General features: G+C 39.8%; 1 long non-coding RNA gene across 1 annotated transcript; it reads right to left on the bottom strand.

Moving 5' to 3' along the window:
• Positions 1-2,222: 2,222 nt before the first annotated feature.
• On the bottom strand, positions 2,223-3,595 carry LOC120551673. Its single transcript, XR_005637900.1, has 2 exons — positions 3,514-3,595; positions 2,223-2,448 (listed from the first exon to the last, which is right to left on the bottom strand). It is a non-coding gene; the product is annotated as an uncharacterized LOC120551673 (long non-coding RNA).
• Between the last annotated feature and the right edge of the window lie 7,845 nt (positions 3,596-11,440).

Raw genomic sequence — 11,440 nt, 5'->3', positions numbered from 1 at the left:
CGGTCTGCCGTTAGCCTCCACAGCTAAGCTAACGTTAGTTTAGCTAACAGCTAATTCGGCTAACCGCTAGCTGAGACAGCATGTAAACTTTAAAAGACCCTCAAAATAAAACTTGAAAATAAACGTTAACATATATAACAGCTGTTACGTCAGTTCTACTTTACTTGTGCTCATTTAAAATACAATCACTCAATACTTGTCTTTATTGTTATTACTGTAATGTCTTAATTTAGCTGTAGCCTGCTTTTCCCATTAAGTTTGACTTAACGTTATTTTAGACTGAATCTAGCTGCAGAGACAACGTAACCAGTGGGGCGGTGCCTGTTATTTCGAGGTGGAATGAACGCAGCATTATCATCTGCGCCTACGTCATGGCATACGTATCATCTTGCACATGCGCAGAACGGATTGTGCAGGTGGAACGGATCGGGTACTGACAGCGGTATCTAACTGTATTCTTTTTTCTTTTTTTTTGAGTTAGCAACGCTGCTTACACCCTTCGTTACGTTACACATGTTCACTGGCAATCTGGATGCAACTTCTGCTGAAAGCTGGCATACATAATTCAAGGTAAGATTTAGCTTTGCTAGGTTTTAAATATATCTTTGTCCCATAGTCATATAAGAGGAGTCACATTGTAAAGTAAATGTATCTGATGTTACCATGTAAATTGTCTAACGTTAGCTAGCCACTTATAGTAAAACATGCTAACGTTAATTTTCTGCAAATTGAAGTTTAGCTACGAAACGGTGATTGTCAATGCTTATCATTATCTAACGCTAACTATTAGCAAATGTTTAATCAAGTTTATTAGAACGTTTGGCTAACTGTAATAACCATAAAGCACCGATAAAGTCTTGCTACTGCCTTTACATGCTTTTAAGAGCTAACGTTAGCAGAAATAAGATAATTTAACTGACTTAAAGTTACACTAAAGAACAATACAGTTGTTAATTCATCTGTATTCTCCTAGATAATTAATGAAGTACAGTTACATGCTAGTGTGCATATATATTTAACTATGAGGGGCTCAAATGGAAATTGATGACTCTTTTTCTTTCTTTCAGAAATAGGAGTGTGGAGAGCCACGATGGCATGTGCACCCAACCCAATTCCTCAGAATTAAGTAATAGTTACTTAAAAGTTACTTTTCTTTTTCCACTGTGCATTACAGACAACCAACAGACTGTCACACTATGCTCACTGTAATTGTAAAGGCAGCTTTTATTTCTTTACCCAGGCATTTGGACTTGACTGAACAGTGCTGCACAAGTGCTTTAAGCTGTATATGTTAAGCTATATTTTTATATTGTGGTTTGTAATGTCAACCATTTCTACTGTAATTAACAATGTGGCACTAGTGATTCAACTACCTGTTTTTATTATGCAGAATTCACTTGTGACAGTGAAGTTTGCCTTTACCTTGACCCACAGCAGTGATTTATGTGTGGAATTTACACTGGATTGTAAAAGGTGAACTACATTATTTAATTCATCACTTTAAACATAATGTTAAAAATATTGCCAGTGTTTGTGGTTTATGTAGTTTTTGAAGTTAATTCCCATTTCAATGTGAAATAAAGGTCTTTCTAAAGCTACATTTGTTGTTTTTCTGAAGTAACTATAGGAACATACGGTATTGTAGTCATACAAGACATTGGTAATTTGATAGAATTTGTAATTGATTAAAAGTGTCTATTTGGGCTTTAATCAACATAAATTATTTCTTAAATGTTACCATACTTACTTGAATGTTGACAAAGGATCAGCAAAATGTAGTTTCTGCTTTTCTTGTGTCTTTATGTACTTGTTAATTTTAATCTCCATGAAAACACTTCACCAAAATCCTTTTAGATTAATTTATATATTTGAAAATATTTCAAATACGTAGTCAAGTGTTCAGTAGGTAATTGAAAATGCACTAGGTGCTGTTTAATCTGTGTAGGGTTATTGTAAATTCATTATAACAAAAGTATGATCACAAATTGCAAAGAAAAAATAAACAACTTATTCAATGTAATAATTAAATCAATGTACCTTATATTTACTGCACTGACGTTTTTAAAGTATGAAAACTAAAAACCATACAAGGACATGCAATGTCAATATCTAATTCTAACAGTTTAATCCTATACATAAAATATCTCAATTATATGCCTTATACATATTTCTAAAGTGCTAACTTTTAGGTTTGAATGGTGAACAGAATGCAGAGCCAGGAGTGTGAATTAACAGGTTTTATTTAAAGTATCGAGTCCAGGTTTCTGAGGGGGGAAAAGCACGTCAAAGTTTCCAGGATGGAGAACGGGTCGGTGCTTTCTGGGAAGGAGCGGGTCCGTCAGAGGAAGACAGTAGGCCGGCTAGTGGTGGGGGGTCCAGTGGTGGTGGCTGTCTGCTCCGGTGGATGGCAGGAGTGAAGCGGTAGCAGGAGTCAGGTTCCAATGGCAGCTGAGGCACAAGAGAAAGGATAAGGACAGGCAAATGTTTGTAATAGACAAACATCAAGTTAAGGCATGGTAGATCACAATGAATTATATTAATATATGCGCTTGTACATGAATCTATGCTTCAGTTGAGGACATGCAGTATTAAGTAACCATACTCCATGTCAAATTTATCTTAGACAATGTGTATTGTACGCAACACTTTTTTAATGATATGTACATTTTGGTAATAAACAGCACTTGTAAATATAGATTGTAACATGTATGTGACTCATCTTAAAACAGACTAATGTGCTGACAGAATGTCTTCAAATAGATTAGCAGACACAACTACAGTAAGTGGAAGAAAGACATCAGTGTAACAGTATCAACGCATATTCTGGCCCACTGCCCCGCCCAGAGACCTCCGTCTCCGAGTCTACGCGTTCCCCCCGCAGCTTTGTCCGAGGGTGAGGTAACGGTGATGCTGTGTGGGTGACGGTGATGCTGTGTGGGTGCCGCCGCGGCGGGGATGATATTATGTGCCTGTCCTTCAGGCACCTCCGGGTAACGTTGCCCAACTCTCGGGCAGGAACATATATTTCACTTCAGTATATTCAAGTAAAAGCGGTCTCTGCTTGTCCTGTGCGAATGCGCCACACGAAACTCAGATGTGAGGGGGTAATTTCTAAATCACACGCAGTCCCAAAATTATTCTAATCCCGTGCGAATATAGGGTTTAATATGACTTTGCACCATAGCATTAACTATATCAGGCTTTGATTTTAAGCTAACATTAGCTACCATTACATGTAATGGTAGTGTTAGCTTGCGGGTTAGGGAGGCATGCGCATCGATTAGCAATAACACCACATATGGTTAAAAATAGATCGCCGGCGAGACGGTTATGCAGAGCTACTGTATACGACTGTAACGTTAAATATATATTTGAATCCGTTTATACGGTCTGCATAATGTTAGCCCGCTAGCTTGGTTAGCAAGGTGCAATCTAGCTAGCAAACTGATATTAATTGGGATGCTAACGTTCGTTAACGAAAAACGGTATTTAAAAAAAGTTAACGTTACTTACCAGAAAAACTGAACTGCCGACTCCTTTGAGAGTCTTGTCGTCCAACCGAACGCTGAACAAGACATTAGGCGACCAAAGTGTCAAAGTCACTAGAAGAAAGCTGGTCAAACTCCAAAATGAAGTCGACGTGCCTAAACCTCTTGTCATGATTGACAGACCGCGAACTGTCAATCACATCATAGCCACGCCCTAAAACACCCTCTGCTTTATCGCCGATTTTAAAATCAACGAGACCATAATTCAAAAAATGAACATCATTCTGTGTTGCAGAAGACTTAAAACTAGCGATTGAGACCATAAACTCTTCAAGAAAATGTGAACTGAGGTAATAAATCAAGTGAGAAGTGGGTCACTTTCTCATAGACTTCTACAGAAACCGACCTCCTTTTGCAACCGCACGTGTCGCCCCCTGCTGGAATTCAGATAGAATGCAGGTTTAAGGCACTTCCGCATTTGCAGCACTTTGCGAAACCGGATGGGCTGTCCACTAATAATATACAGTCTATGCCCCACAGTGAAATGATAGATAACAGAAAAACGCTTCGTGGCGCAGAGGAATTTCTTTTTTTTTTTTTAAGTTCTCGTGCCGCCCCCCATGTGATATGAACAAATGCCGCCCCGGGAAAAACCGCCACTGGAGACACGTTTTGTTAGCTCAGATTCATCCTCGATACAGATACTCTCATGGCTTAAAGCTAAGGAAAGAATGGAAACGAACACAGAATTAACACATTTAATGGCAACTTAACTGTCATCGCCGCAAGACGGTCACTTTTTGTCAGCTAAACTCGCTGTGCCCTGCAACCGGCACCCTGTTACCTTTTCTCAGCTAAATGTAACTGTAAAGACCGCTAAACTTAACTGTCATGTGACCGGTTGTCATGTGACAGCCGGCTGTCGCCCAATTTCGCACAATATCATACAAACCCGTTCATGAATGCGTTGCAGTTTTGAATAACCCTGCTTTGCTGACTGAAAAACAACAACAATAGAGCCCCCCTCTTTATAGCCACTTTGCCACAAACATTAGCTACAACCAGCAGTGATCACAGCACAGCCTGCATGTAGTCTCTGTGTCACCAATGTTCCAGCATTCACCTATTTTTGTGAGGCCATTTGAAGGAATTTGGCAGGGCCACTTCCTGGTGTGACCTGGCGCTGCTGATGCAGGTTTCAACAAAACAATTTCCTGGAAAGAACATTATGACATGTCATTGCATTGCAGATGTACATTGGGTTCACCTATTTCTACAGTGGTATCTGGTTCACATGTGCAATCCAGGAAATTCAAGTCTGTTGTGTGCTTATCCAGATATGTGAGAGCATCATTAAGTCATCTGACCCTTAAGCATACGGATGAAGAGCTAAAGTAAATGGGGGAGGAAAGATGAAGAATGGCCACTTCGGAAGACTGCTCACATACTGAGGATTTCTGTTCACAGTTTAATCAAGTTACTAAAGGGTTTATTTGTTACCATAACAACAGGGTTAATGTCCATGCCTTCCCCAATGGTATTGCTGTAAAGCTTTATTTAGTGAGCAACAGGTTACCAAGAATGATAAAAAATTAACCTATAGAAGACGACTTAGGTTGTGAGGAAAGCTTTAAATCTTAAATCTTCTGGTAAGCCTTAGATCTGAAGGATTTATTTTCAAATCATTTATTATCTTCTGCAGGGCTGCCAATTATGTATTTCAGTTGAGTTCTGCAGGAGTAAAACCCTGACATTAGCCGGTATGGGGCCATTGCTCAACAAAATCAAAATCAATTACCAGCCTATGTTCACAAGAAGCAGAAAACAATATAAGATATACAAAAACAAACTGACCAGAATCATGAGAAACAATAAAAATAATTATTACAGTAAACTACTGGAGGACAACAGAAGCAATATAAGATACAGCTGGAAGGTGTTGAATGAAATTATCAAGAATAAAAAAATGTCTCCTGTTTTGCCTTTTTTTGACTAAAAACAATACAGCGGATGACCTTAGCTGCAAATTAATTTAATGATGTTTTTTGTTGGAGTTGGTCCAGGTTTAGCTGAGGGGCTTGCAAAGGCTGGAAGCGCTAAGCAAGAATGCAAATATTAATGAATCTATGTTTGTTAAGGGAACTGATAAAAAATAAATTATTGAGATTGTTAAAACATTTAAGAGTAAAACGTCCACAGACTGGAATGGTATTGACGTGCTTATGGTCAAAAGTATTATTGGTTTTGTTGTTAAACCTCTAACACATGTATTTAATCAATCTCTGAAAAACTGAGTTTTTCCAGATAAAATGAAAATGGCAACCAATACCAATATACAAGGCTGGTGATAAATACACTTTCAAACTACAGACCTGTTTCACTGCTCTCCCAATTCTCAAAAATACAAAAGAAATATTCTCTACAAGGCTCGACAACTTCATTAATATATACAATATACTGTGTGATCAGCAATATGGTTTCAGGGCTAAGGACAACTTCTTTTTAGAAGTTGGTGCCTTCTAGACCTAGAAAAGCCAGAAAATGTATTTTTGGCTCATGTGGATGTGCAGACACTTGCAAGCAGGATGGATGGGACAGGTGGCCGGTTAGCGTTAGCTTTCCACCTGCGTGAACTCCTGCCTTCATTCTGCGTTTCGGCTTTCTCGCACACTGCTTTCGATGTCCCCTTCCCCGGCTAGCGGCATCGAGCAACACCGCAGGCTGAGGTGCTGGGCTCGAAGCTCGCGTAGTGTGTTGAGTATTCCGTCTGTAACAAAGTTTCCTGCATATTCTCCGATCTGTACCAATGTATCCCGGTGGTACACATGTGCAAGTTTGAATGCACATAATAGCAAGGTTGCTGCTGAAAAGAGAGAGCCTGTTAGCTTAGCTTCAAGATGGCTGACACTCGACTTGCATCGGGTAGTGACAGTCCCACCCCCTATGGGCGGGTTGAAAACATGCGGCACTAGCTGGCTGTAGTCCATAGCCTCTGGGCAAAAATGCGTTCAATGACGCTAAATGACAAAATGTTTTAGAGAAATCTAGTCTCAGGGGGACATGAGGGAGGGAAGCACGGTCATTCGAAAATACTACCGGGTTTCTACTGATACAAAGCTTAATGCTAATCGGTGAAGTATCCCTTTAAATCAAAGTTAAAGAAAATCACCTGTGGCGTCCCCCAGGGGTCAGTGTTGGGACCATTGTTGTTATAAATAATTATATAAATAATGTATTTTAGGTGTCAAAAACACTGAAAACCATTTTATTTGCTGATGATACTAATTTAATCTGTTCTGGGGAAAATCTGGAACAACTCTTGGATACAGTGGAAAATGAATTAAAAAAGACGAAGAGCTGGTTTGATACAAATAAACTAACACTGAACTTAAGTAAAACAAAAAATAAATTTGGGAATCGTGCAATAAATCTACACAAAAAACGTATGATAAATGACATTGAAATAGAAAAAGTAAAAGAACTTAAATTTCTGGGAGTAATGAAAAATTATGTTGGAAGTAGTGTTAATTTTGTCACCTATTTTTTATTTAGTCTTAGTCTTGTGCCAAATGTCCTTGTTAGTTTTAGTCATATTTAGTCATTCACATATCCTATTTTGTTAGTCAAGTTTTAGTCGACTAAAAGTCTCGTCATTTCAGTCTAGTTTTAGTCAAAAGAGAACTCAAGGTATCTTAGTCATGTTCTAGTCGACTAAAAGTCTCGCCATTTTAGTCTAGTTTTAGTCAAACGAAAACTCAATATATCTTTGTCAAGTTTTAGTCAAAACATTTTACTTTTTTTTTTAAATAAATTATTTCTGAGATTATTTCTGATAACCATTTCAGTCAAATAGTGTTTCACACATCTCAAATATTGGTTAAATGTCATAATTACCTGACAAAACACACTTGTTGAATGATTTTTGTTGAATGCAACTTTGTGTCGGTTTTCTGATTTGAGATGAGACACATTCACAAATGATGAACTTGTTCTGAAGAGTATTTTATTTGGAACCAACACAATTCAAAAGCTGGGGCCCAACAGACTCCGACTGACAAGTTACAAAGGTTTTTAAAACTGTTTTTGGTTGCCTTGTGTCTCATTTTTCTGTTCAGAGCAGAAATAAAGTATACCCAGAAAAACTGAAAAGAATAGGCCTAAAATGCAACCTATTTACATTCTAGGTTGGTCTTGAGAAATAACAAATGAGATTTAACAAGTCTTAACAATTTATATTTCTGCTGTTACTACAGCGGCTGATACTACAGCTGCTGATACTACTATTACTACAGTTGGTGAAACTTCCACTTAAGGTTAAACGCTCAATTAAACAATCAAGTCCAAAGGCAAAATTTGCAACAGTAAGCAAAATCCATTACAAGGTAGAGTGCTAGAAAAAATGTGTGTGTCTTTGAATTGAGGGTTATTTAAAGTGAAAACAGAAGAAGAAAATAACTATAACCAAACTATAACCAAAACAATATGCAGTTATCACTCTAGATTTAGTTAAGCTTTAAAAAAGCCTTTCTTTCTCATGTTACTCTAACTCTGTTGCGGCGGCCACTTGAAAGGTCTCCAGTTAAACTAAAGACCCGCTCTGCAAAGGCTTCGGAAGCTGGCATTGCCAGAAGGTCTAATGCCAGAGGTTTCAGCAATGGAAACATGGTGGCGCTTTGAGACGACCAGAAATCCATGCCCGATTCTTCTGGGTTTGCATGGGACAGGGCTTCTTTGAATTTTTGGACCTCTTGTCTGATGGAGGTCTTGGAGGTCTTTGGCCTTGATGGCTGATGGGCACTAAAAATCCTGAATCTAGGCCGCTTTTGCAGAGGCGCCTCTGAAACCTCTGCATTTCCAATTTCCTCATCATCTGTCACCTCTTCCTGGTATGGTACACTGCGAGTGATGTACTCTTCAGCTTTACTGAGGAGATTCTGTATGTTGTCTGCTGACACACTAGCGTCAACGAAACAAGCAGCTGCAGCAAGAGGAGAAAACTTGTTTGCCAACACATCCAGAAAACAGTTGAAGCGTAAATCCATGTTTGAAGACATCTTCTGTGCCAGCGTAGCTCCTGGCATGAGCAAGGGAGAAGTCTGAAAGGCGGCTCTTCAAGTCCAGTAGTGCAGGCACAACCAGGGAGAAACAACTCGTGTCACTTTCAAGCACCTTTGTGTGTTCTGCAAATGGAAGGAGCAATTCTTTGAGGATGGCCACCTTCTGCCATTCACTGGGCAGTAGGCAGTCCCAGCCCATGGTGTCAGCCACCGATGTCACGTGGTTCTTTTCTTTGAGTAAACGAGACATCAAAAAAGAACTGACCATCTGGTTTGACAGTCTTTGATGAGAATCAGTCCACATTGTTCCAGCAACCATTCTGGGAATTGTTCTCATCAGAAATGGTGTCCTCTTCTTCTTGGCAAAATGCAGAAACCATGTTGCTTCCATTATCTGTTATAATAATGAGAATTTTTTCCTTTGGGATCCCCCATTCTTCTGTGCACTCCTCCACAAGAGTAACAATAGAATGAGCAGTGTGTGGGTGAACCATTTGCTTTAAGTTTAGGGAGTATGTGTTCAGCTTTACTGTCCTGAACATTGTTACATAAAATATGTTAACTGCTCATGTGTCAATACCATGCTGTTTTCAAGATAGATGTATTTTAGATTTTTAGACAGCTAATTTAATAAACATCTCAAAGACAAGACTGAAATGATCACTTGCCATTACGCTTGCAAGTATGCAAAAGAAGCAGTGTTAGCACTGATAAGGGTTAGTGACACACGCACACACAATGAAAGGTGTGAGGAGGTTCTTTAAAATGACACTAGCAATTTACTTTCCACTGACAGAGTAACGAATCAGGACCACTTCACTATTTAAATGTACACTTTATTATAACAAAGCAGGTAGCGAGAGGGAGGGCTGATTCCGCCAGGGGCAGCTTGGGCTTCTCTTCCCTACGCTGCTCCGAGATGCGATACGATGCCAGCACTGGAGGCACTTCACTTATCTGAACACAGGCGTTGAATCCATCATTCAGGTGGCTGCGTCCCACTGCTGCTTCGTTCTCCGTCGATGTGTTGTGCCCCGATCTGCGCCACCACTCGTTTGACTGCACTTGCTTCAGTCCATCAATGTTAGCGATCCTCCAGCCGTCTGCTCGTCTCAGTGTCCTCTGCCCTCCGGTGCGCCTGCTTCTCTGCTGTACTCTGTCAGTGCTGCTTCTCCTCTGTGCTCCCCGTCCGTGTCGCTTCCCTCTGTGGCCGTGTTGCTGTCCTGTCTTTCGGTCTTCCCCTTCTTCCTGGTTTCTGTTCCGCTATCGACCACACGTCTCACCAGTGGCGCAAAAAGTGGGTATGCGCTATATGCGGCGCAGCACCATGGGGGCGCCAAAGTGAGGGTAAAAAAATAAAAATGATTTTAAAATAATTTTTTCGTTTCTAAATCATTTCTGCATTTCCTCAGTGTTACATAACATTTTAGAGGACTAACATGCTATAGTAGGTGCCCTATCTCATAAGATTCCATCATAGAATTTGACATACTGTAGAAGAGGGAGCGGGGGACGCTCCCTACTATGGCCACGCCAAGACCCAGGCTACTGAAGGGGGGTCTTGGCGTGGCCATAGTAGGATTCATAATATTGCGAGCGGGGGCGCCACGAGCGCTGAGCGAGCAGGTACAGTAGTGAGTTGTCGTCTATGGAAAAAGATGGATAAAGCAAAAAACCTGTCGGGGGCTAAAAAGAAGGAGAGGGAAAAGGAGATAGCATGTCAAGGGATGCAACAGCAGTTAAATAAGTGGATGGTGAAAGGCAACAGGTAGGATTTAAAGTGTGACGTCTGTGCTTGGAGGCTTGCAAATATTCATGTTAACAGACTAGCTAGCGTTTGCTAACACTGGGAATGTAGCAGCCAAATGGGGGTTTACGGCTAGCTTAGAATATGCAAAACTGAGGTCGCTGAGCTGAAAACTGGAAAATATAAGGTAGCATGTACAATAAATTACAAGAATCTGGAAAACATAACTAATGCAATAACTCTGGTACTATGGAATCATGCATTTATTTAGTATCACCATTAGCTTTCAGACATATACAGGCTATAGTTACATCTGCTGGGTGACATGGAAGCTATAATTACAGTGTCACATCTCTCTCTTTAAAGGTCTGTGCTAAGTGGCTCTCCATATTTGTACTTTTTAAAATCCAAAATGTGAATATAATTTCAACAGCAGCACAACCTTACTGCATAATAATGGTCTTATCTGATGCCATCACTAGGCTGATTTAACAATTGAATTGAGGCTGCTATATTTAACAGTGAGTTCATTTAATTCAGGTGTGAGGATGGTGGATCAGGAAAGACGGGGGAAGGCAACAGGTAGGGCTAACATTAGGTGGAAGTGTAGGGGGAGCCACTTGATACCAACAGATTCATTTCTTAATATTATTAATATGGAAAAACTAATATAGAAAATATATTACATAATGTTTGTTTGACAATATGTCTTAGTAGAGAAGAACACAGGCAAGGAGTGAATGAGACAGACATGAGGTCGGTGATGGTATCACGTAGAGATGAGACCAGTGATGACATCAAGTAGGAGTTCTATTAGATCACACAAAACTAAATGTCCAGTAGGGTTTGAAGTTCTGTTGACCAATGAATTTACTGTGTCAGTGCACAGAGATGGAAAATATACCAATTAGCCTATGTCTGACAGCGGGGACCTAGTAAACAAATCATAACGCAAATTTAAACATCCGCAGCGCATATGCTTGAATGTCATCAATGATGATTTATTTATTGTAATGAAAATACAACAAAATAATGTATTTATGTATATAATGTGGTTGCCCCCGTGGCAACCACATTATTGTAGCCCACTTTTTTCTCACAGGGGTGATGATTAGGTTGCCAAGAGCAACCGTTAATGTTGAGCCCGT

Source organism: Perca fluviatilis, chromosome 21, assembly GCF_010015445.1.
Source record: "Perca fluviatilis chromosome 21, GENO_Pfluv_1.0, whole genome shotgun sequence".
NCBI lineage: Eukaryota > Metazoa > Chordata > Actinopteri > Perciformes > Percidae > Perca > Perca fluviatilis.
This window is presented reverse-complemented; position numbering and strand designations above follow the sequence as displayed.